Here is a 23,275-nt window from a genome sequence, read left to right on the forward strand (position 1 = left end):
TGGGAAGAAATGTTTAGGGTAGCTTTTTCCCTTCGGTGCTATTTACAATGTGCACAGTGGGTGCATTAAAAAACACAATCCACATGCACCCACATGCAGCCTAAACCTGTCCATTCTATCATTCTACCATATCAAGTCCACCTCTGCATCCTGTGCTATGTGCTCTGTTCTCAGAGACTTTAGACAACCAGTTACAACAGCCCATGGATGCTCACAGAACCTTATCACCCACTTCTGCCCTGTGGAACGCTCTGTGCTGATTAAACACCTGGGGGGGCAGAGGGCAGAATCCCTGTTCAAGGAAGCAACTCCAGCAACCAATACTAAATAGGTTCTGGGCCATTCCCTGGACTGAAAAGGAAACTGTCACTCCAATGGATCTCTAGATGGAAAAGGCGGTCCAAGATGAGGAGCTATCACCACTATATTGCACAGGAGATGGCACAGTGCAGATATGAGAGGACAGGGGAACAGTGCTGTGAGTGCATAATTGCCCTCCGCCAAAGGTTCAGGAAGATCCTGGAGCACAAAAAACAACATACACGTGTCCCCACATCATGCCTCACAATGAAACTCGTGGCCACAGTCCTGGAATGCAGTGCCACTATACCAGGGACAACCATATGCAACAAGGTGTCCATCCATCTGTTGCCATGTACTCGGCTGCCACCCACTCAGCCACTCCCCCTCTCCACTTGCAGATGCACCCTCCACCTCCACAACACAGATAGGGCCCAACAGGGCTGACAGCCAAGCAAGCAGTGCTGACTCCTTTTCAAGGAAACAACCCCAGCAACCAATGTCAAAGCAGCGTCCAGCAATGAAGCCCATGCAGCTGCCACTGGGGGTGGCACATGGGTCATTGAGGAGGAAAAGGAGAATGAGGAGACCATCATGATGCAACACTTTGATCTCTGTCTTGAGGCCAATGAGGACTCAGAGCAGCTGGAGGAACCCTAGGGTACAGGAATGCAAGGGCAAGAAACCCAGCAGAGCATGGGAATGCCTTGACATAAAGATACATCACCCTATGTGCAGCAAATGGCCATCCCAGAGCTAGTGGTCCCCATCTCATGGGAACTGTCTCCTGTACAGTCTACCACTATGGAGTCCAAAGGCATCCAAACCACTCCATCACTACAGGTCTGCCACAGAGATGCAGCCAGATGTGAAGCAGGCCTGGAGCCAGGTGGTGACAAGCAACCTGGTGACTCTAGAGATGAGATGCCAAGAAACACTGAAGGGCCAAGAGAGCTGGAAAGTGATGATGAGAGACAGGTAGGGGCGGAATGGCATTGCCTTGGAGTGCAGAGCAAGCATCAGAGGTCATTTGGAATGCCATGACTACAGGGACAGACAACACCTGCACTGTAATCTGTGAGAACTGTGGCCACTCTGAGGCAGCTGTCGTGCACACTTCATGCTTAGAGTGCATTACTGTGGACACTGCTGTTGCCTATGGTCAAGCAGCCCCGCTGCCACCATCAACTCTGCTGAAGTGCCTGTCCCGTCAGCAGCACCACCTCCCAGTCTCAGGGATGTGTCTAATGATGCCACAGGAGCAGGGGCAGGAGCCGGTGAGACAAGGGTGTGCAGGTCATCTGCAATGGAGGTGGTGCAGAGGGCTCCACATCAGGCAGCAGTCTCCCAAGGAATATGGATTGGCCCTTGGAAGATTGGGCCAAGGTGTGATGCATATGCTTCCTCCTGCAAGACAGTTCCTCTGATGAACCTCTTTGCCTTAACCCCTGTACCCTGCCATGCTGCCAAGGTACAATTGCACCTCAAGGTACTATTGCTCCACCCTGGATCTACAGTCTGGATTAGAGGGCAGGTGGGACTGTCTGTGGTGTGTGGCTTCTATTTTTAACCAAGGAGAATGAGGGTCAAAGGGGACCAAAATAAAGATGTGATGGCCCAGGGGAAAAAACCAGAAAAAATTTTTTGGGGGAAGCTCCCCCCAGTTTTTTCTGAAGGACTTTTTTGCCCCCACCCCCCAACTGAAATAAAGGAAAGGGGGGGTTATGATGGGTTTTTAAAATTATAAATAAAATATTTAAGAAAAGATGTTCAAATAAGGAAAGGTGTTCTGGCCTTCACTCTCCCAAGCTTTTTTGCTTAATTAAGATTCCTCCATCTTCTGTAGCATTTGAAATAAATTGGTCTGTGTTTGGAAGTATACGAGATCAAGGAATAAACAAACATGTGAAAAGACAGAGAGGCTTGTCTCAGTCCAGGCAATTCAGTTTTCATAAGTCATTAAGATGATTAAAATGAAGGATCAGAAGAAGCAGACACTGCTGATAGTGATAGCTCAGAAACTGAGACAAATTAAATAAAGTTTCATGTGGCAAGACTGTATCCAATAAGTCTCTCTCCCCTACCCCCCACAAACCTTTTTCTCTTTTTCTACATATTTTCTTAAATGCTTTCTGTATTTCCTTGACACTGGAGGAGACCAAGTCCAGAATGCACAATAACTAACTTTGTTTTATTATAATGTTGGTTGTTGAATGCGCCCAGCTAGAAGGTGCACAGGTTGCCCCCAGCTAGGAAGGTTCACCATCCCAAATGGCCAGAGAGTTCTGGAAGGGAGAGGGCAGGTTCTGCCACCTCTATCTATGTCTCCCATCAGGTCATGCTACTGGCCCCACAGACTCACAGGGCTTCTGCAGCCAGCAGTCACTAGCCCTTGTCTGTTGTTGACTCCTCATTATTGGCCTTCTGCCCCTTAAATAGCCCAGCACACTCTTTGCAACTCTTGCGAGAGCCAGAGTCACTGTTGGTACTCCCAGCAAAGTGTTGCAAAGGCCACAAATTCCCTTGCCCTCTCCTGAAGCCCACCCCTCCCCCCATCCTGACAAGGCTGGCTGTGTGCAGGGTCCTCCATTGCAGCTGGCATGCTACCTGATGTGTCACCAGTAGGTGTTATCGGGAAGCATGTGCATGGCCACGGGTGGGCTCGACCTCCTCCAGATGTAAGGCTCACCTCCATCATTCCACTCCCTCCCTTTGCCTCCCAACATTGATAGTGGCATAGATATAGCACAGTACACCACTGATCCAAGAGTTCAGCACACAAACTCATTCTGTGCATCCCCAAACCACGTCCTCACTTCTGGGAGGAAGAGCAGGATAGAAATCTAGTAAATAACTAAATGAATAAATACCAAGCTTGAATGGCTTCCATGGCTCCTAAGAATGGCATCATCGCTGCAGCAACAAGCTTCTCATTGGGAATTTGTCTCAGAGCAAGATTTCACATGAGGGAAAAGAAATGCTGAATCATCCCTGCTGAGCTGTCTGGCTAGGCTTCTCCTAAAACTATCATGTATTATCAGTAGTTTTAAAATGCTGCTGCCCCCACCCCTTTTGTCTACAGAAACTCTCTGGGCTTGGGGTGAAAACAAACTCTCTCTTAATTTGGTTCTTGGACAAGTACAAAAATCTTCCACGTACAAGCCTATATGTAGTGAGAAAACTGATAGCTGCTGAACGTTTGAGGATGTGTTTGAACCAGAGAAATCCCTCCTCCCTTCCTTTTACTGAGTGAAAAACCAACTCAGAGAGGCTTGTAAAAAGGAAAGAACTAAAAAAACCCACACCTAGTTTTATTCAGTTATTACAGACTGCTTCCATCTGAGGCTTTCTCAGTTTTTAGGTACAATTAAGAATACTTAGTAGGATTACAAAAATAGGTTGTCTTAATGCACGCTTAAATGTTTACAGAGGCGTTTGCAACTTCCTAGGTGTATTGAGTGTAGGCTAGTGTTTCTTATTTCAATAATGCGCAGGTGCGGTGGCCTCCAAAATGGCCACCCACTGGAGGCGAATGCCAAAAAAACAGCGGAAGAAGGGAGGCCAGCGGGGGGAGGGGGAACTTCCATGGATCCCACCACCACCTCGGACAACTCCCCCGAGGCGGTAAGTTTTTAAAAAAATATATTTTTAACAAACAAAACAAAAAAGCTTGCAAACCCCCGGTGGGGTTTGGTCCGGGGTTGGACTGAACAGGGGATGGTTCAGTTCAACTCCGAACAGTCAAACTGAACCAGTTCGATGTCGAATGTGCTGTTTGCACACGCCTTACAAAGCCTGGAAGAAGTACAAGGAGAAAAAAGGAAGTTGATGAAAATCTCCCTCTCCTTGCACCACTTTCAAAGTTTTCAAGATCAGATTGGGAAGGGGGCTGGACCCTACCAGGATCATGGGCACAGCAGCATTTGGTAGCTCACCTCAGGCATTAAAGTATCTTGGGCTACTTCTGGTCCCTGGCATCCTCTGTTGAGAGAGAGAGAGAGAGAGAGAGAGAGAGAAATTGATTCAGAATAACTCTCCTGTTACAGCAGCTGTGGACGACACTAATAATTGTGTGTGCAAGCAAGCACAAAATATCCTTGTAAGATCTGGGGGGAACAGAACAGAACAATCAGAGGTTCCATGTACATGGGCATCTGAACCTGCTTTTCACAGAGTTTGTGAGTCTAATTCCAACAAACCTCAGAAATACAGACAGCAGAGTGGAGAGGATATACTTATTCTCTGAGCTGCATCTGACTAGATTGGGGAACACAGCTGACCTTTTACTGGCCAACAGTGACCCCCTCTGTTTGCTAAAATATGTTGGTCTGCATTATCCAAATCCAGTTTGCTTGACAGAAAGGTTTCTGCTTGAAATAAAGGGGAAAGGAAATAAATAAGAGAACTTCTGGTAAATTTTTAGATGGTAGAAATAATTGTCTGGAAAGATAAAATCAGTTTGCAAAAATATTGATTTAGACTCTAATGGTCTAAATTAGAGGTCCCATAAGGTAATAATGAGCACAAGATTGTGTGTGTATGTGTGTGTGTGTGTGTGTGTGTGTGTAGAAATTACAGCTGTGTCTGTACTGGTGCTTCTGTACAGTTTAACTTTGGGCCAGAACAAACAAACTAGGGATCTGTACTGCTGCCCAGTGAAATAAAGAGTGAGATCAGTGTCCATGTCTAGACAATGTCAAGATAACTGCTGGCACTGGGTTTCAAACCACACCATTGCTGGGTTTTGCATCACCAGCAGTTACCTCATAACCATTCCCTCAGTTACTTGTCAAACTGAAGTAATGTCAAACATCAGCAGTGTACATCAAGACATCTACCATGTTTTTTCTCCACAATGCCCTGGATGTTGTTTTGGTCCAAGGCATTGTGGGAGAAAAAACATGATGGCCTTCAGAAGGCAAGGCACTATTCTGCCCTGATACAAGGCAAGTCCCTTGGTCCCCTTTTGTCACAAAAATGAATGGGAACATGAAAATGGATGGGAGGGATTTGTGAATAAATGGATATGAAATCACTGAATCAAAGTCAAAATGAATGATAATTTAAACAATGAAAAACAATGACACACAAAGATGGTGGGTTGGGGGAAGTCTTGCACATGCCTGCTATCAAAGGGGGAAAGGATAATCTCTTCATAGTTAAAACAGAGATACTTCAGCCTTCAGAGTTCTCCCTACACACACACAGGCTTTCTCTCTCACTGTGAGTTATAGCCTGAGCTTAGTAAACAGTCCCCCAGGAGGCCTTATCTAAAGCCCAGAAAAGGGAAAGGCCCCATTAACTTCCACATACTTTGGAGTATTTCCCAAACTGCCCTGGAAAGTAACATCATACATCATTATGGCTTACTTTCCTGGATACCACTGCACTGAGGCTATGCAGCTGTGGGTGCATTCTTTGTAGTGCATGAAGAAAGAGCCTAACTATTTTTGCATGCTAATCCAAGGGCAGAGTTTGTGTAAACATTCAGTAATAAAATCCCCAAACTTTGCTGAGGCCCAAGTGAGACACCGCAGTGATGCAAAAGGGACCAAATATAGCCCTACTGGTCGCATCTCATATGCTTCATTGACGGCACTGATCATACAGTATACTGTACTCCAAGATATGCTAGACAAAGATGCGCAGGGCAGCAGGAACATATATATTCTCCCTATCCCCTGTGACCAAGGGTTCAGTGAGGCAACAGGCTTTGTAAAAGATGCACAATAATGATGATGATGCAGCAGCAGCATATGGTAAAATAAGCCATTACTTATCCCCAGCCACTGACAGCTTGTGCAAACTGAACTAAAGCTTTGCATTCATTGAGGCTCTCCACACAAGCACTGTAGAGAGCCATAAGGGGTTTCGTGGAGAGAGCAGAATTGGCCCGCTCTCCCCACAGACAGTCAGGGTTAGGGATCGGCCACCCACACAGTTACCAGCTCCGTCACAGAGCCAGTTGAGGCAGCGGGGATTGGGGGCGTCCTGGGCCCTGGAAGTCCCAGAATGCCCCGGGCAAGTGCATGGGGCATTCTGGGGGAGCCCCCGGCACTGGGAGGCTTGTTGTAGCCTCCCCACTGGGGGGGTCTCTTTGCAAGTTGCTGTGGCACGGGACTACACAGCAGTGACAGACAGGTAAATGGGGCTAGCAGAGTGCACAGTCCGCTAACCTTGTTTTTTTGGGGGGGTGGGGCAATTACGCGGGCTTGCTGCCAGGAGCTGTGCAGCTTCCGTTGCAGCACATGGCCTGCAGAAACCAAGCTGGACTCCCTTAGCCGAGTTTCTTCAGGTTGTGAGAATAGACTCAATGTTTATTTATTAATTACATTCCTATCCCTCCACTACCATTTTCCCCTCTCAGCAACCCTTGAGGTAGTAACAACGGCAGCTGAGCAACAGTCCTCCAGATCTAGAGGGAGGGGCAGAAAAAGCATTTGGAACCAGATATGCAGTCTGACTTGAGAGAGCCCTGAAGGTTCTACACTGGAGCTGGCTAAGCTGGGATGCAGTTGCTCTCTGGGAATGTGATACCAATTTTATGGATTTGCTGCCTGCTGTAGGAATGTCTGTCTACTTCCATTATTTGTTCTGCCTGTAAGTCTGAAAATACAACCAATGCTACAAAGACCCCATAAATCTCCCGTGCTGCTTTCACATCCAAATGGAACAAAACTCTGAAGCCTTGCCCCCGCAGCTTCTGTCACAACCCTTCTTTATGGATTGCACATGCTTGAAGAGGAGCTCTGAATCAAGGAAAACAAGTGTAAAGGGCAAACTCTGTTATTCCAGTTGCAAATAGGCACTAGTGCTCTCCAAGTGAATGCTCAGAAATGTTCCTTTTTAAGCATTTGCTCCTGCTTCAGTCTGCTCAACCAAAATGGACACAGCTGCTGCCTTGAAACTGGGATTCCATGATGATAGTCAGTCCTCCTAAGCCAGATGTAGCTTCTCTCTGTCTCATTTATTGCATGTGTTGTGTAACCCCCTATTAAAGCAGGAGAAAATTATACTGTACATGACTTTCTCATAAACAGTGTGGTCAAGCAGGGAATAATGCTAGAGTCCCAACAGTGGGAACAATGGAAAACATCTGTCTCCAGCCTCTAGAGCTTTTGGAGGGAGGTTAACTGGCCTATGTCCATACAGCTGCTTAGACCTTGGGGCATTTGTTTAATAGAACTTCAACAATGAGCAATGTAGCTTTTGAAATAGCTAAAAAAGCCTATGCTCTCCTTGCATCTCTTTTAATCTGCAGCTTTGGATAAGTGATCACACCAGTGGAAGAAGTTACATAGTCATCACAAACTACATGGATCACATATTCTTGTCACTTCGCAAGCTCCTTCTATAGGAACAATCTCTTGAACCTGTGGGTCTAATCTAGAACACAGCTAAGCAAGCTGAAATCATTTTCAAATCTATTCTAAATACATGTGGGTTGGATTCAGTTACTGTTAGCTAGTGAGAGAGTATTGTTAAGTACCGTACAGAGATGTTTACTGTCTAGCTTGGAATGGCTTGCTGGATTCCAGTGTGCACAGCCCACAATGGTACCTGGTTGGAGACCTGGTTCCCTAGATCGCAACTTGTGTGTTTTTCAGCTGACATGTCTTCTTTTAGGATAATGTGAAAAATATGGTTTCCCGATGATATTATTAAGCTCATATGAAGAATGAGATGATAGGATGTGAAACTCCCGAATGGATGCATTCATTTCATAGTTTAATAAAATGTTAGACCTCCTGCAGAAAAGCTTAGGAACCATTCATAAGCAGATCCAGAAATATGAATCATGCTGTTTTTCAGGGAATCCTGCTTTTTTTCTAGGCAGGCAAGAATTCTACATCACTGAAATGGTTCTGCAAATCACAGAATCTGTTTTTTGGGGCAGGATTTGATGAACCAGGCAGAATCCCAAGAACCTCACCTTCCAAAAAACCCTCTAAGTGCTTTGGCAATGCCTGATGTAATCTTGGAAGCTGGAAGGATAGCTGAATATGATTTCAGGATCAACGGCAGAACAAATATTGGATATGGATAAATGTAAAAAGACTAAACTAATGAGTGGTTGCATATGAAAGAGAGACTAGAAGTGTGAGCGCTGTAAGATATTCCCCTTAGGGAATGGAGACACTCTGGGAAGAGCATCTAGGCTCCAAGTTCCTTCCCTGGCATCTCCAAGATAAGGCTGAGAGAGATTCCTGCCTGCAACCTTGGAGAAGCCGCTGCCAGTCTGTGTAGACAATACTGAGCGAGATGGATCTATGGTCTGACTCAGTATATGGCAGCTTCCTATGTTCCTATGACAGCAACCAGCCTTGGAATTGATAATGAACACATTGAAGTGGTGGATAGCTTCTGCCTTTTAGGATTGACCATCAACAGTAAAGGATCCAGAAGCCAAGAAATATGCCACAGACTAGCACTTGGTAAGGTTGAAGTGAAGGGCTTGGAAAGTATATTTAGATGCCATGACATGTCTATACCTACAAAGATTAGAATCATTCAGACAATGGTTTTTTCCATGACACTCTATGGATGTGAAAGCTGGAATTTCAAGAAGCAAGATAGAAAAAGCATTAACGCATTTGAACTTTGGTGCCGGAGGAAACCTTTGAGGATACTATGGACAGCCAAGAAAACAAACAAATGGATCATAGAACAAATCAATACAGGATTTTCACTCAAGGCACAAATGACCAGTCTCAAACTATCATACTTCAGACACATTATGCAAAGGCCTATCTCCCTTGAGAAGTCCATAATGTTGGGGAAAGTTGAAGGAAAGAGAAGAGGATGACCAGCATCAAGGTGGATGGACTCGATTACGACAGCAATGAATGCACCACAGAGAGACCTTAAAGGCCAAGTTGAAGCCAGATCATCCTGGAGAGAATCTTTCTATGTGGTCGCTAAGAGTTGACACTGACTTGATGGCACTTAATCAATCAATCAATCAATCAATCAATCAATCAAACCATCTTCTGGGAAGGAACAGTAGGGGAGGGATAGTGCCTTCATCTCCTGCTTGTGGGCTTCTCAGAAGCATCTGGCTGGCTACTGTGAGAAATAGGATGATGGACTTGATCTGATCCAGCGCCAACAGGGTTCCTCTTGTTTCATTTTTGTTTCCATTTCCCTAGCTGGGAGTGGTGCTTGCTCTTCAAAACTAACTTCATTAAAAAGAAGTGTGTTTATGATAATTGCTGCCAGGTTAGCTATAGCTAACCCATATTATTCGGTCCCGTTCAAACCAGACTACAAGGCTATTCACACACACATGCAAAACTGAGCTAAGGGAGCCCAGTCCAGTTTTGCACACGTGTGTGAACCACCAGGACCAGGCCCGATTCCAGTGGCACCATGGCAACAAACCTGCCTACGGGGCCACCCTTCAAAATGAGGTTAAGGGAGCTGTGGCTGTGGGTCAGCCGCGGCTGCAAGCAGCCATGGCTGGGAGACTCGGGGAGGGGGATTCCCATAACGCACCATGCATTTGTGCAGTGCATTATTTGAGCTTGGGGAGGGGGCATCACATCCCAGAACCCTGACTTTCGCAGCTGCTGGCAGCAGCCAGTGCTCATGTAGGCAGGCAACCCGCCCGGCCAGGGACAGCGGAATGCTCATCTGTGGGGAGGTAAGTTCTTCAGGGCTTCCTCCCCACAAACCCAGTAAACTTAGGGCTGCCTCCCCACAAATAATTCTTTTTATGCAATTTGGTCCGATTTTATTATTTACATGAATAGGGAAAATTATGGTTGTTTCCCTACCCCAGACAATATTAGAATGTCGATGGATTGATGAATCAGGGCTTGTCATATTATGTGTTGCTGTTTGCGTTTGGGTCAATATTGTTTAGCATTGTAAATTTGTTTTAATAATTTTAAAAAAAAAATCAAAAATCATAACCACTAAAACTAGAAGACACCCAGCATTACGGTGTTGGCCAGCATTCCAAAGGAGACTTGCTCAGCACAGAACAGAGTAGAATCTGTACACAACGCCTCTGTTAAAGCAGCCCAATATTGCCCTCTATGGGCCGACACATACTATGTCCCCCCCCCAATGTTTATGACGGGGCTCACCTGAGAGAGGAGGCAAAAATGGAGCAACTCTTTTGGCTGAGAGATTAGATTCCACAACCCCACAGAAAGGCTAAGGACACAGAGGTGGTTTCAGGGACTGCTAGTGATCCCTTTAAAGAACTTTGGACTATTACCAGTTGCCCAACAATACCCTGGCTGGTGACAACAGTTTCTCAATTAAGCCACAGAAACTTTAATCATATCAATATTATGGTTCTTTGAACCAATTTGCACCTATGGCTCATTTATTCTAATTAGTATTTTAATCAGCAATGCAACAGTTTGCCCTTAGTAACCAAGTCTGAATGTCTTCTCAATACAATTGTTACTGTATTTTTTAACATTTATGCTAGAATATGCGGACTAAGTTAGGATGCCAGTATAATAACAGATGATACACAAAGGGGCTTGTAAACATTAATCAGAACAAGAGAAGGATGAGGAAGGAGGACTCTGAGTCCAGAGTTTAAACAAAATATAAAATGGAGCACTATCTCCCCCCTCCCGCCTTTAGCTCACTACTAGCATACAATTTTTATCAGTTAACAATAATGGATCTCAGCTGTGTAATATAAACCTTGGAAAGGCAGTGCTTTGCAAGATTCATTCAAGCTTTTACACCACTGAGGCTAGTCCAAGGCTGAACAACAACAGTTCTACTGCAGATGTTGGACTACAACTCCCATCCTCCCTAGCCATTGGCCACTGTTGCTGGGAATATGGGAGTTGTAGTCCAAAAACAGCTGGAGGGCAAAGGTTGTGCAGCCCTGGGCTAGACTATTCCTGTATGGACTCAGTCAGTAGCAGGGGCGGAGCCACCATTGTGCAAACAGGTTCAAAGAACCTGGGCTGCCAATGGAAAAGGCTGTTGAAGCTGGAGTGAGAGAAAGGGAAATAAAGGCTGTCAGGCAGCAAATGCCTCCTGAAATGGATGGGGGAGAGCTTGCTCAGGGTTCTCTGGAGCCCGAGCCACACCTCCGTGTGCGTGATGTCACACACATGGGACATCACTAGAGGGGCTGCCGGGCAGGGCCGGACACAGGCCATCGTTCGGCTGGCTCCGTGCCTGATTGGTAGGGTTGCCTTTCATGCCTGTCTGGAGGTGACATCACTTGCTAAACATGGCTTCCCTTCTCTTAATCAGCATGGATTATCTTTTTATTTTTTATTTTTTTAAATCTGATCCTAGGTATCTATTCTGGTTAAATGTGATTTAACTTCAGCAGTTTGACCAGGATTTCCTGGAAAATCTGCATTCTCACTGTTGGAAGTGAAGGACTTTGCGCTGTCTCTTGTCTCAATGACAGTGGAGGACAGACTAGTGAGTCAGAGGGCTAGAGGGTCAAGACGTTGGTCATCCCTTCTCTACTGCTCTGACACTATCCCTTTGATATGTAGATTGCTACTCTTAGGGACTAACTTCCTTCCTTCCTGCTTTGCACAACCTCTCCCCCTTCTCTTCCTGTTCCTTCTACCTTGCAACATGCAAGCTCCTCTCCCCTGCACCATGTGTGCAGAGAAGATGCAGAATACATCTGCATCCAGCTAGATAGATAGATTAGAGATCCTAACTCCTCACTTTCCTGTCTAGAATGGAGTTCTCTAATAAATACCATATATATTGATTTGAAACTATGAACTGGCTCCAAGTTACTTTACTCTCAGTATACATGCATGCCTAACTAAATTCTGCTGTGTTGTGCCCTCTGTGCACTCTGCTATAATGAAAAAGGGTTTCTCTTACCAGAGAGAATTCCCAGCACTCACGTTATGGGAGGACACAGCATTTGGTGTTCCTGGTTAGCTCTTTATCCAGGATTGCTGTGATTATGAGAACACAGCCACTGTAAGCTATCAATTTTAAAATTTGGGACAGAGGAAACCAGGCACCTATCACTACACAACTGAGTGATTTCTTTGCTTTTTGTAAAGGCAATGGGGCTATTCCCACAAGCAGCAAAAATTGGACTAGGAGAGCCTAGCCCGATTTTTGCTGCTAGTGTAAACCACCGGGCTCCCAGGCGAGTCCGGTGGCTTACAAGTGGCTAGCCCACTTAGGTAGCCCGCCCCTTAAACCGAGTTTGCGGAGCGAGCACTCTGCAAACCCAGTTTTAAAAATCGTGAGTAGCCGCGGCCACAGTTCCGCGCTACGCCTACTCATGAATAGACCCCGGACTGGGAAGCTGAAAAGCAGCTGAATGAGTAGACCCCTGACCGGGAGGCTGAAAATCTTGCACAGGGCATGCTGGAGCTTCCAGGGGTCACATAGTCCCCAAACTCCCCAGCCCCGGCCGGCTCTGTGACGCAGCTGGCAGTTGTGTGGGCAGCCACTGCGGCTGCCCAGAGCAGATTGTCTGCTTGTCTGCGAGGAGAGTGGGCTAAGCCCGCTCTCCCCACAAATCCCCTAGAGGCTCTTCACACTAATCATATGAAGAGCCTCATTAAGTACTGCAGTCTTCTTCAAGCTCAGTACCAAAATAAGTATGTACCATTTAACATAGCTCTTAAGGTGCACAGTACATTTTAATGGCTATCCAGATATGGAATCATGCATGGTTCTCTGACTGCAAAATGTAACATTCTTTCTTAAGGGGTTAATCATCCATGCAGACATTATTTCCATCTTGATGTTACCCAAGGCAGTGCACTCTAAAGGAGGGGCATGGAAAACCTTTCCCAACTGAAGGGATATTATGGCCAGCTCATACTGAACTGTGTTGCAAATAGTTCTTATATTACTCCTCTTAGAAGCCAGACAGAGGTGGAAAGGGTGGGAGGACCAAATATATCACCCGATCGAAAGAAAAAGGATAAACCCTCCCAATGTTTCATTTTTTTTTAAAGAAACGTTTAAAGGTTATGTTTATTTCTTTTCCATAATTTACAGTTTTGGTGGGTTGAAAATCTGTTTACAGTCCCTGGCAGGAAAATCACTTTTTTAAAAGTTTAAAAACATTTAAAATGATGCCTGGTCTTCTTCAGTGAGTTTTTTTGACCAGCTCATGAGTGATATGCTAAGAAACTCAGGGGCACAGAGAAAAATAAATTTTCAGTTTAAAGCACTGAAACTGTGTGAATCTGTGCCCAAAATATCAAGATTTGTTTGTTTGTTTTCTTAAACATGTATGTGGGTGAGTCAGTCACCTTATTTTGATGTTTTTCCTGTTGATCCACACTAACTTTGCAGTTATTTATATCTCACCTTTCTTCCATCATAGAGCTCAAGGCAGCACGCATAGGGCTCCTCTTATGTCCCATCCATTCCCTGTCACTGAAACGAAGCAGGCCTCATTCTGGCCTGCTTAGCTTCAGCAACATTGCTGCATCATGTGCCGTTAGACCATGCCCTGAAACCTGTGAGATAATGTAACAGGCAACAACAGCTCATATACACAACATCACAAGCCCTAATTTTGCAAGCTCCCCCCGTACCGTATTTATCGGTTTTTACATCAGTTATGTAGGAACATGCCAAATGTTCACACATATATTTTCAGGGTGAACATTATGCTTTTTTTTTTTGCAGGGCGGGGGGCGTGATTCCCAGCCGCTTCCCCTCCCTCCAGTTCTTAAATTTTATTTAGTGCTGTCTTCAGCCACTGGTTTCTCCAGTTGCTGCCATCGCTTCAGCACCATTTCCTCCCATTCCTGTCCTCACCTTCATAGAATGATTCCAGCCCAAAAGGGAAGCAGCACAAACCAATGAAATTGGATTTTTAAAAAGGGACAACAATTAACAAAGTATCCAATGATGTTACTATATAAATACAATAAAGGTAAAGTGTGTGGTCAAGTCGATTTCAGTTCCTGGATCCCACAGAGCCACAGGTTTTATTTGGTAGAATACAGGAAGTGTTTACCATTGCCTCTTCCTGTGCAGTGTGAGATGATGGTCACCTTAAGTGGCCCAGCGTGGAAATGCTTGACTAATAAGCAGAAGGTTGCCAGTTCAAATCCTCGCTGGTACTATACCGGGCAGCAGCAATATAAATACAATAATATACCTAAATTCACAATTGTATAATGAGACATATATTATAAACTATAAAAACAGTGGTTAAAAACATACAACATACAACATTATACGTTAAAATTTAGTTGACTTAAAAGACCATAAAATCATACAAATTTCCTATGTGATAGAGTCCTATAGTTGGGATATGGGAGATGTCCAAAGTCCAATCTCATCAATATCCAGTATTGTGTTAAGATTCCAAAAGGAAATAGTTCATCAGTGAAAGGAGGACATTGGGGCTGCATTTGGAAGTCATGAGAAACCTGAGCCAAATTCACCTCAGGTTGGCCCCTTGTGACATCGGAATAGTTGGAGCCGTGGTTCTGGGACCCAGTTGCGGCTCTGATTCCTATCCGCAGCCTCCAGATGAACCCCCCGGTTTTAAGCAGGGTTCACTTACCAAACCATGGGTCCAGAGGCTGGTGTGTGTCATTTGGTTTGGGCACCCCAAGCAAATTCCCTGTTGTTACCTGTTGTTAAGGGAGGAAGCTCCTCCCACTACTTAAATTTCATTGGTTGGCATGGATTTCTTCCCTGGGTCCCAGAAAGCCCGCACAGTTCATTTCTGTCCCCTTCCAGTCTTGGTGAGCCCAGTCACTGGTCTCTCCAGCTGCTGGTGCTTCAGCACCATTTCCACACACCACCACCACACACAAGGTAGCCATGTTAGAATGGGACACTATTAGAATTGCATCCTGGACTGGTCACATAGATGATTAGGAGTGCATTACTTCTCCTTTAAGCCAGCAAGCTGATTCAGGTTATCAAGAAACTTTATACTTTCTATGCTGGTTGGTATTCCTTTATAACATGTATGAATCATGATTTATCACTTCATTAGTGTTTTTGGAAGGACACATTTGGATACATGTATTTTTTATTTTCTTGTACCTTGTGTTATCTATTTTATTTTATGTTATTTATTTTCTTATACCTAATTTGCCTATTAACCTTAGTTTCCTATGGCTGTGCTATATATTTCTCTCACAAGCAGAGAAAGGGATCTGATAGGTAGGGATGTGCATGGAACGGGCTGGCCCAACCTCAAGGCCGGACCAACCTCGAACCCAAACGGGCCAGTTCGGTCTGGTACGCCCTTGAGCCCCCTGGTCCGGGGCGGGGGGGAGGGGATTTGCAGGCTTAAATATCTAAAAAAACCATCCCCCTTGGAGGCAGTGGGCGGGGGGGGGGGGTCTGCGGCAGTTTCCCCTCCCCTTGCTAGGCTTCAAAATGACCCCCTTGGCCGGTTCGGCCACTCTTCACCCGGTTTTCAGCCTTCACCCAGTAGCGCGGTGGCCATTATGGAGGCCGTGCGCCTGCGCGCATTATTATTTTATTTTATTATTATTTTACATTTTATATCCTGCTCTTCCTCCAAGGAGCCCAGAGAGATGTACTACATGCTTAAGTTTCTCCTCACAACAACCCTGTGAAGTAGGTTAGGCTGAGAGAGAAGTGACTGGCCCAGAGTCACCCAGCAAGTATCATGGCTGAATGGGGATTTGAACTTAGGTCTCCCCGGTCCTAGTCCAGCACTCTAACCAGTACACCACGCTGGCTCTACATTACGCTGGATCTACACTACACCACATGGCGCATAGCCTCCATAATGGCCACCAGGCCACCGGGTGAAGGCCGAAAATCGGCTGAAGAGTGGCCAAACCAGTCAAGGGGGTCATTTTGAAGGCTGGAGGGGGAGGGGAAACCTCTGTGGACCCCCTGCCACCTCCAGGAACTCCCTGAGGGGAGTAAAAGTTCCCACCCCCAGAATTAAACTTGTGAACCCCCCAAACCTCCGGAGGGTGTTCGGTCTGCGGCCGGACCAAACAGGGGGTAATTCGGTTCAACCCTGAACAGTCGAACTGGTGCAGTTTGACATTGAATACGTTCAATGTCGAACCCGTTTGCACACCCCTACTGATGGGGTGAGGGGAGCAAGCCTCTAGCTTACCTCCACTGCAGATGAGCAGGTCTTTGCCTCTGGGCAGCCAGATCGCCCACCCAGATGATCATCGGTTGCTGCTGGTAGCTCCAGGGTTAGGTGCCAGGGCATGTCACTCCATGTCACCCTGCCCTCTGGAGTTCTAATAATGCACTGTGTGAGTACGTGGTGCATTATGGGGACCCTCCTTCCCAAGAGCACCACAGTCTGTCAGCCATAGTGGTGCTGACAGACTGCGAGGTTAGGAGAAATGAGATTTAAAAATGAGGTTAGGAGAGCACTCACTCCACTTTGTTTTGGAAGGAGGCTCCACATGCAGTTTGCCACTGTGCTGCTGCCGGGATCGGGCCAATCCCAGCGATACACTAACATGTGCAAAACCAGGCTGGACTTCCTTAGCCCAGTTTTGCACATGTGTGTGACTAGCCTAATTATTTTTAACTTAATACAGAACATGAACTCATCGTTAATTTATGTTGATCAGTTGTTTTCTTCTATGTTCATTTGACCTTTGTATCTTGGGAGTGTCAATAAAAAAGTTTTTTTTAATTAAAAAGGGGGGTAGGGGAAGGGATTGTGCTGCACATCGTCTTTAAGTTACCACTTTGGTGGAGTTTTAGGACTGCAGTGCGGTCCCCTCATTTCTGTAGTCCATTTGCAAACACATTACCAAGAAAAGAGGAGGAAATCACTCCTTTTGTATTAAGTAAGTAAGTAACCTTTATTACGGTCAGAGACCAGCATAAAATTACACATTAAATGAAGGTAATACTAAAGAAAAGTTACATGTTGATAGAGGTGATTGCAAATACAGTGATAGATATTGTGAAAAGGCTAGAATTAAGAATAAAAAGAAACAATCTGCAATACTAAGAAATTAAAACCGCTAAGAATACTATTTCCATAATAAAATGCACAGTAAAGATAAAAAGGGGAATTTAAAATAGTAATATAGTTGAAAATGATTACATATGTGGTTAAAAAGCTAGAATTAAAATTAAGAATAGTTAAAACTAAAATGGTTACCATAAATTGGAGTATTACTAAAAATGGTAAAGTTACACTGCATTAATCTAATTAAAAATATTGTGCATTGCCATAGCGCAGTTAGTATGTTACGAAGAATATGGAGGCGAGTGTTATCAGGACTCAAATTAGGGGAGCCGATCAGCTATCGTCTTTCGCCGGATGCCAATTGCAGCCACACAGAACTTGGCAACGATCTTTGTGGTGGGGAGGTTAGAGTCAGATAGCCGCAACTGAGTATAGAAATGACTTGTACGGCCCGGAAGCTTGTTCAACAGTGGGGAAATAAGGGCAGTATGAATGTCTTTGTAGAACAGGCAGTATAGAAGGACATGCTCATTGGTTTCAATTTGTTCTGAGCCACAGGGGCATAATTGTTCTGTGCACAGGATCTTTCTGTAGCAACCCTCTATTACTGCTGAGGGGAGACCATGGCAGCGGGCCAAAGTGAACACCATTCTATGGTTTGGGGCCTCCAGTTGAGAGAGGTATGTTGCAGGAGAGGCCATATATCTAAGCTCCTCAATTATACAAAATTTTGTGACCATGGCTTATTTTTATTTTAATATTGACCATGGCTTATTTTAAATGACTTATTTCTCCATTTTTTGTTCGGTTCTCGACTTGTTCTTTCTTGTAGGCCTGCTTTCTTTCATTGTTGTTGAATAGTTTCGCGTTATTGACCATTTGAAGTGCATCTTCTTCACTGTCCTTGATATATTCTTCAAGGCCTCTTTTCTCTTCCTCTACTGTTTGATGGACTTGCAGCATTCCTCTTCCACCTGAGCTGCGAGGGAGGTATAGCCTATCTACATCACTGCGGGGGTGCAGAGCATGATTGATGGTCATGATTTTCCTGGTCTTATGATCTAGGGTCTCTAGCTCTGCCTGGGTCCAGTCTATTATTCCTGCGCACTATCTGATAACAGGTATAGCCCAGGTGTTTATGGCTTGTATGGTGTTCCCGCCATTGAGTTTGGACTTGAGGATTTTTCTAACTCTCCTGATGTATTCATTTCCAATTTTTCTTTTAACTTCAGTGTGTGCCATGTTATCAGCTTGGAGAATGCCCCAGTATTTGTAATGTTCTTTCTCTTCCAGGTTCTTGATGCTGCTTCCATTGGGCAGTTCTATTCCTTCTGTTTTTCTTATTTTTCCTCTGTTCATTATTAATGCAGCACACTTGTCTAGTCCAAATTCCATTGCCATATCGCTACTTAATATCCGGACAGTGTTTAGCAGTGATTCGATTTCTGACTGGGACTTTCCATACAACTTCAGATCGTCTATGTACAGCAGATGGTTGATTTTACTTTATGTTTTAGATGTTTGGTATCTGAGGCCTGTTCTGTTTAGTATTTGTGAAAGTGGAGTTATGGTGATTACAAACAACAGAGGGGATAGTGAGTCCCCTTGGAAAATACCTCTTCTAATGCTAACCTGTCCAAGTGTCTCGCCATTGATTGTTAACTGTGTACTCCACATGTTCATTGCTTTTTAAATAAATATCTGAATGTTTTTGCTGACACCAGTTGTTTCTAAACAGTTTAGTATCCATGTGTGAGGCAATGAGTCGAAGGCCTTCTTGTAGTCAATCCATGCAACACTTAGATTTGTTTTTCTTCTCTTGCAGTTTTCTAAAATCATTTTGTCAATCAGCAGCTGGACTTTTGTGCCTCTGGTGTTTGGACAATTTCCTTTCTGTTCAACTGGAAGCTGTTTGTTAGTTAATAAGTGTTGCATCACTTCATCTGCTATTATTCCAGTTAATAATTTGAACATGGTTGGCAGGCAGGTGATCGGTCTATAATTACTTGGAACTGCACCTTTTGCTGGGTCTTTCATTATGAGATGAGTTTTCCCAGTTGTTAGCCATTGTTCAAATTCACCTCCTTGCAAAATGTGATTGAACTTTTTTGATAGCTGTTTATGGAGGCTTGTTAGGTGTTTAATCCAAAAGCCATGCAGTTCATCGTCGCCTGGTGCAGTCCAATTTTTAATTTTCTTTGCTCTTTCACTTATTAATTCTGGTGTTATTATTAGATCTTGCATTTGTTGGTTCCATTTTTTGACCTCTTTCACCCAGCCTATTATAATCGATTGGATTGTCCCATAATTTCCCCCAGAATTGAACTGTTTCTTCTTTATTTGGTGTTTCTACGTTTCTTGCAGTTTCTCCTTCTATGCTTTGGTAGAAACGTCTCTGATTCGACTGGAATTGGAGATTCTGCCTGTGTCGTGTGATTCTGGCTTCGTATCTGCTAATCTTATTTGACACTGCTGTTATTTGCTGCTTTATTATTTCCAGGACTTCTCTAATTTTCCTTGAATCTAGATGGTATTTTTGGATCAGATACTGTTTGGTGTTTTCATTCTTCAGCTTCTTGTCTTTCATATCTTTCAATTTACTAGTATCTTATCTGAGCCTGGAGATTTTATTTTCTCCTGGAATTGGAGATTCTGCCTGTGTTGTGTAATTCTGGCTTCATATCTGCTAATCTTCTTTGACACTGCTGTTATTTGCTGCTTTATTATTTCCAGGACTTCTCTAATTTTCCTTGAATCTAGATGGTATTTTTGGATCAGATACTGTTTGGTGTTTTCATTCTTCAGCTTCTTGTATTTCATATCTTTCAATTTACTAGCATCTGATCTAAGCCTGGCGATTTTATTTTCTAATCTAATCTTCCGTTTAGGTGATGTGCTACTTTCTTTTTTTACTGGTCCACTGATCTTATATCTGAGATCTTGTGTTGTTATTGTTGCTGCACTGTACATTAGTTGGTTTGTTTCTTGCAAATTATTGGTTGTTATTTCTGCAAGTGCAGCATTGAAAACTTTTAATGCCTGAGCAAGTTGTTTTTGGGCAACTGTTTTTAGAGCTGGAAGTCGAACCCTGGTGGTTGTTTGGTTCATGTGCTCAGTTATTTTTTGCTTTAGTTCTTGTTGCTTTTCTGTTAAACGGCATTCAGGTTTTTGAGGTGAAGGCAAAGGGGTGGTTGCCTGGTTTTGATTTTGAAAGAGTTCAGCAACAGTGGCATCCTCTATTTCCAGCACCTCCTCCACCTGCGCCTGAGCAACTTCTTCAGTTGGTGGTAATTCTTCTTCCATATCTTGAGCCTGTGTTGCTCTTTGCAGTTCTTCCAGCTCAACTTCTGTGAATACTGTATTTCTTATTATGAATCTTCTCTGGTCTGCTAGCCTTTGTTCTGTTATTTCTGTATCTGGATGCTTCTCTTTCCAAATTTGGTACATTCTTTTTAAATAACCTCTTCTAGTTGGACTAGACTTGTAATAGCAGATCATTATTTCCTTGTTGGCATTTTTCGTATATTTTTTCCGGTTAAGCGACGTTTCTTCCAGTAACCTTGCAGTCTCCAGCCCTGGTTGCTCAACTGAAGTTCTCAAGTCCTGTAGCCCACTTGCCACTAGATGTTCAAGGACTACAGCACCTGGCATGGTCCTTGTTAACCCGGGTGATGACTGATCTGGTATAGATTTATTAAAGTTACGTCTCACCATATTGTTGATGGGAGAGGCACTCTTTGTCTGGCTCCTCTGGTGAGACCTGTCCAGTATGGTTGGACCTCTGGCATAGCTCTCACCTTCCTCAGAGCATACAAACCCCACAACCACGCCAAGGTAGTGCCTCACTGGGGGATTATTATTATTATTATTATTATTATTATTATTATTATTATTAATTCCTTTTACACACAGTCTACCAGATATTATTGACTGGATTTGGTACTTTAATTATAGGGCCCTTTTCAAGGGTCTAGTATAACTAAAGAAGAATTAAAGAGATTGTTGTAGTATTTGTGCTGTCCCAAGTAGTGTGGCCTTCTGTAGTTTATGTGTTGTAATTTTATTGATCCCCAAGGTGTTGAGATGGTGTCCATGTTATTTTGGTACTGCACCATGGGCAGTACACAGAAGCCTGCCACTTTCCGAGTGATGGCAGGAATACTGTCCTCAAGCAGGAAAGCCACTTGTTGACTAGGTGAATTTCCTGGGAAACGAACCTGCAATGGAGATATTAATTCTAGGGATGTGCATTTCATTTCGGATACATAATGTTTTGTGCACAAAACAGGCCGTTTCGGCTGTTTTGTAGCCAAAAAAAACCCCACCCAATGCTTAAAACAGAAAATTTTGTAGCCAAAACAAAACGTCCCTGTTTCAGATACAAAACGTTTTGTTGTTTCGGCTGTTTTGGAACTCCATTTTGCAATCACAAAAAAATCTTTCTCCTTCAGTCTCCATTTTGAGTTTTGACATCTGTTTGAATTTCTGGCCCTTCCAGCCGGCAGATTGGCCAGCAGGGGAGCGCGGGGTCTGGGGTTGGGGAGCGCAACGCGGGGTCTGGGGTGGCAGCAGCACAGTGCAGGTTCTGGGGTGGCAGCAGGGGAGCGTGGGGCTTTGGGATTACAGCAGGGGAGCGCGGGGCTTTGGGGTTGCAGCAGGGGAGCACAGGGTCTGGGGTTGCAGCAGTGGAGCATGGGCTTTGGGGTTGCAGCAGGGGAGCGCGGGGCTTTGGGGTTGCAGCAATTGAATTTAAAAATTTATGTGTGGTGTTTGTTGTTAGTTGTTGTTTCACACTCTTGTGTGTGGATAAATTGCATTTGGGGGGGGATGTGAATGTGCATGACCAGAACCTGTTCTTTGCAAAGCTCTGCGGGTGTTGTAGATGTGTGATGTTGATGTTATTTTGGAGGGGGAAGAGTGAGTTGGGTGGTAGTGCCCCAATGGGTGCCTGCTACCACCTAGGTTTTAGAGTGATTGGGCAAAGGGCTCAATATTATTTGATTTTTGAAGTGAAATTTACTCTTTTCTCCTATAGTGAAGAATGGAGGTTTCAGCAGCCCCAGAATTGCACATGTGGGGCACTTGGGTGGCCCAGAGAGAGTGGTGGCATAGTGAACATAGGGTGCCAACCACCCCCATGGCTTGATAACCCATGGTGTACTGGGTTCTGTTGTTTTGGAAGTGTTCTCTGGTTGCATATGAGATTTTCAATGAGAAACCATGAATCCACTCTCATTTGCTACTGCTAATAGCAAAAATAAAAATAAAAATAAAAATCTAAAAGACACATAAACTTAAAAAAAAATTAAATCAACCCTTTGCCCATTTTTTTTTTAAATCGGGGTGGTAGCCTCCACCCATTAGGCAGTACCACCCCACCCCACTCTTTTGACCCCACGACCCATTTTTCCACTCCAAATCGATTCGGATAAATTTGGATCCAAATCGAATCTGGGCTGATTCGGATGGGTCAGATTCGGACACAAATCGAAACGGGGGTGTTTCGATTCAGGTACAAATCGAATCACAAAAAATTATTTCGTGCACACCCCTAATTAATTCTAGATGTAAATCCCTATAAAAGGAGCAATGAAGCAGAACATGTTCAATTGATTCAACTTCCCCATCATCACAAGGACATAGACGCTCCGCATAAGGAGTCCCACTGTAGCGACCTTCAAGAACAGCAGAGGGAAGCCATCTACATCTGGCCTGTGGGAAAGCCAGCCTATATTTGGGGATGTCTAATTGTTGCAGATAAGATAAAGGAGTGACAAGGTACCTTGTGGTATCATTACAATAAAAACCCAGAAACTTAGATAAATCTTCCTGCCACTCCATGTCTAATATTTTCTGTTTCACCAAGGCACAGGCTTGTTGTACTTCCATTTTAAGCAGGGTAAGCAGAAGCAACCCCAATGTTGCCAATTTAGTAAGTATTCTATGTTCCCAGGAGGCATGAAATGAATCTTGTAATGTAACAGATACTAAACTACCATGGGAATGATGGACTTTAATCCAGTAAAAAATTGTAAGTATTCAATATCTAGCCTCCACCTTGACTAGACCCGTCTACAGTCTCAATCTGGTGTT

At 44.3% G+C, this 23,275-nt stretch overlaps 1 protein-coding gene across 1 annotated transcript in view; it reads right to left on the minus strand.

Annotated features, from left to right (window-relative positions):
* MLPH (melanophilin) overlaps window positions 1-23,275 on the minus strand; it is a 214,227-nt gene that overhangs the window by 111,583 nt on the left and 79,369 nt on the right. The window contains exon 2 of the mRNA XM_053283111.1: window positions 4,236-4,281. The gene's annotated coding sequence lies outside the window, so the exon portion shown is untranslated. The remainder of the gene's footprint in view (window positions 1-4,235; window positions 4,282-23,275) is intronic.

This window comes from Hemicordylus capensis, chromosome 1 (assembly GCF_027244095.1).
Source record: "Hemicordylus capensis ecotype Gifberg chromosome 1, rHemCap1.1.pri, whole genome shotgun sequence".
Classification (NCBI taxonomy): domain Eukaryota; kingdom Metazoa; phylum Chordata; class Lepidosauria; order Squamata; family Cordylidae; genus Hemicordylus; species Hemicordylus capensis.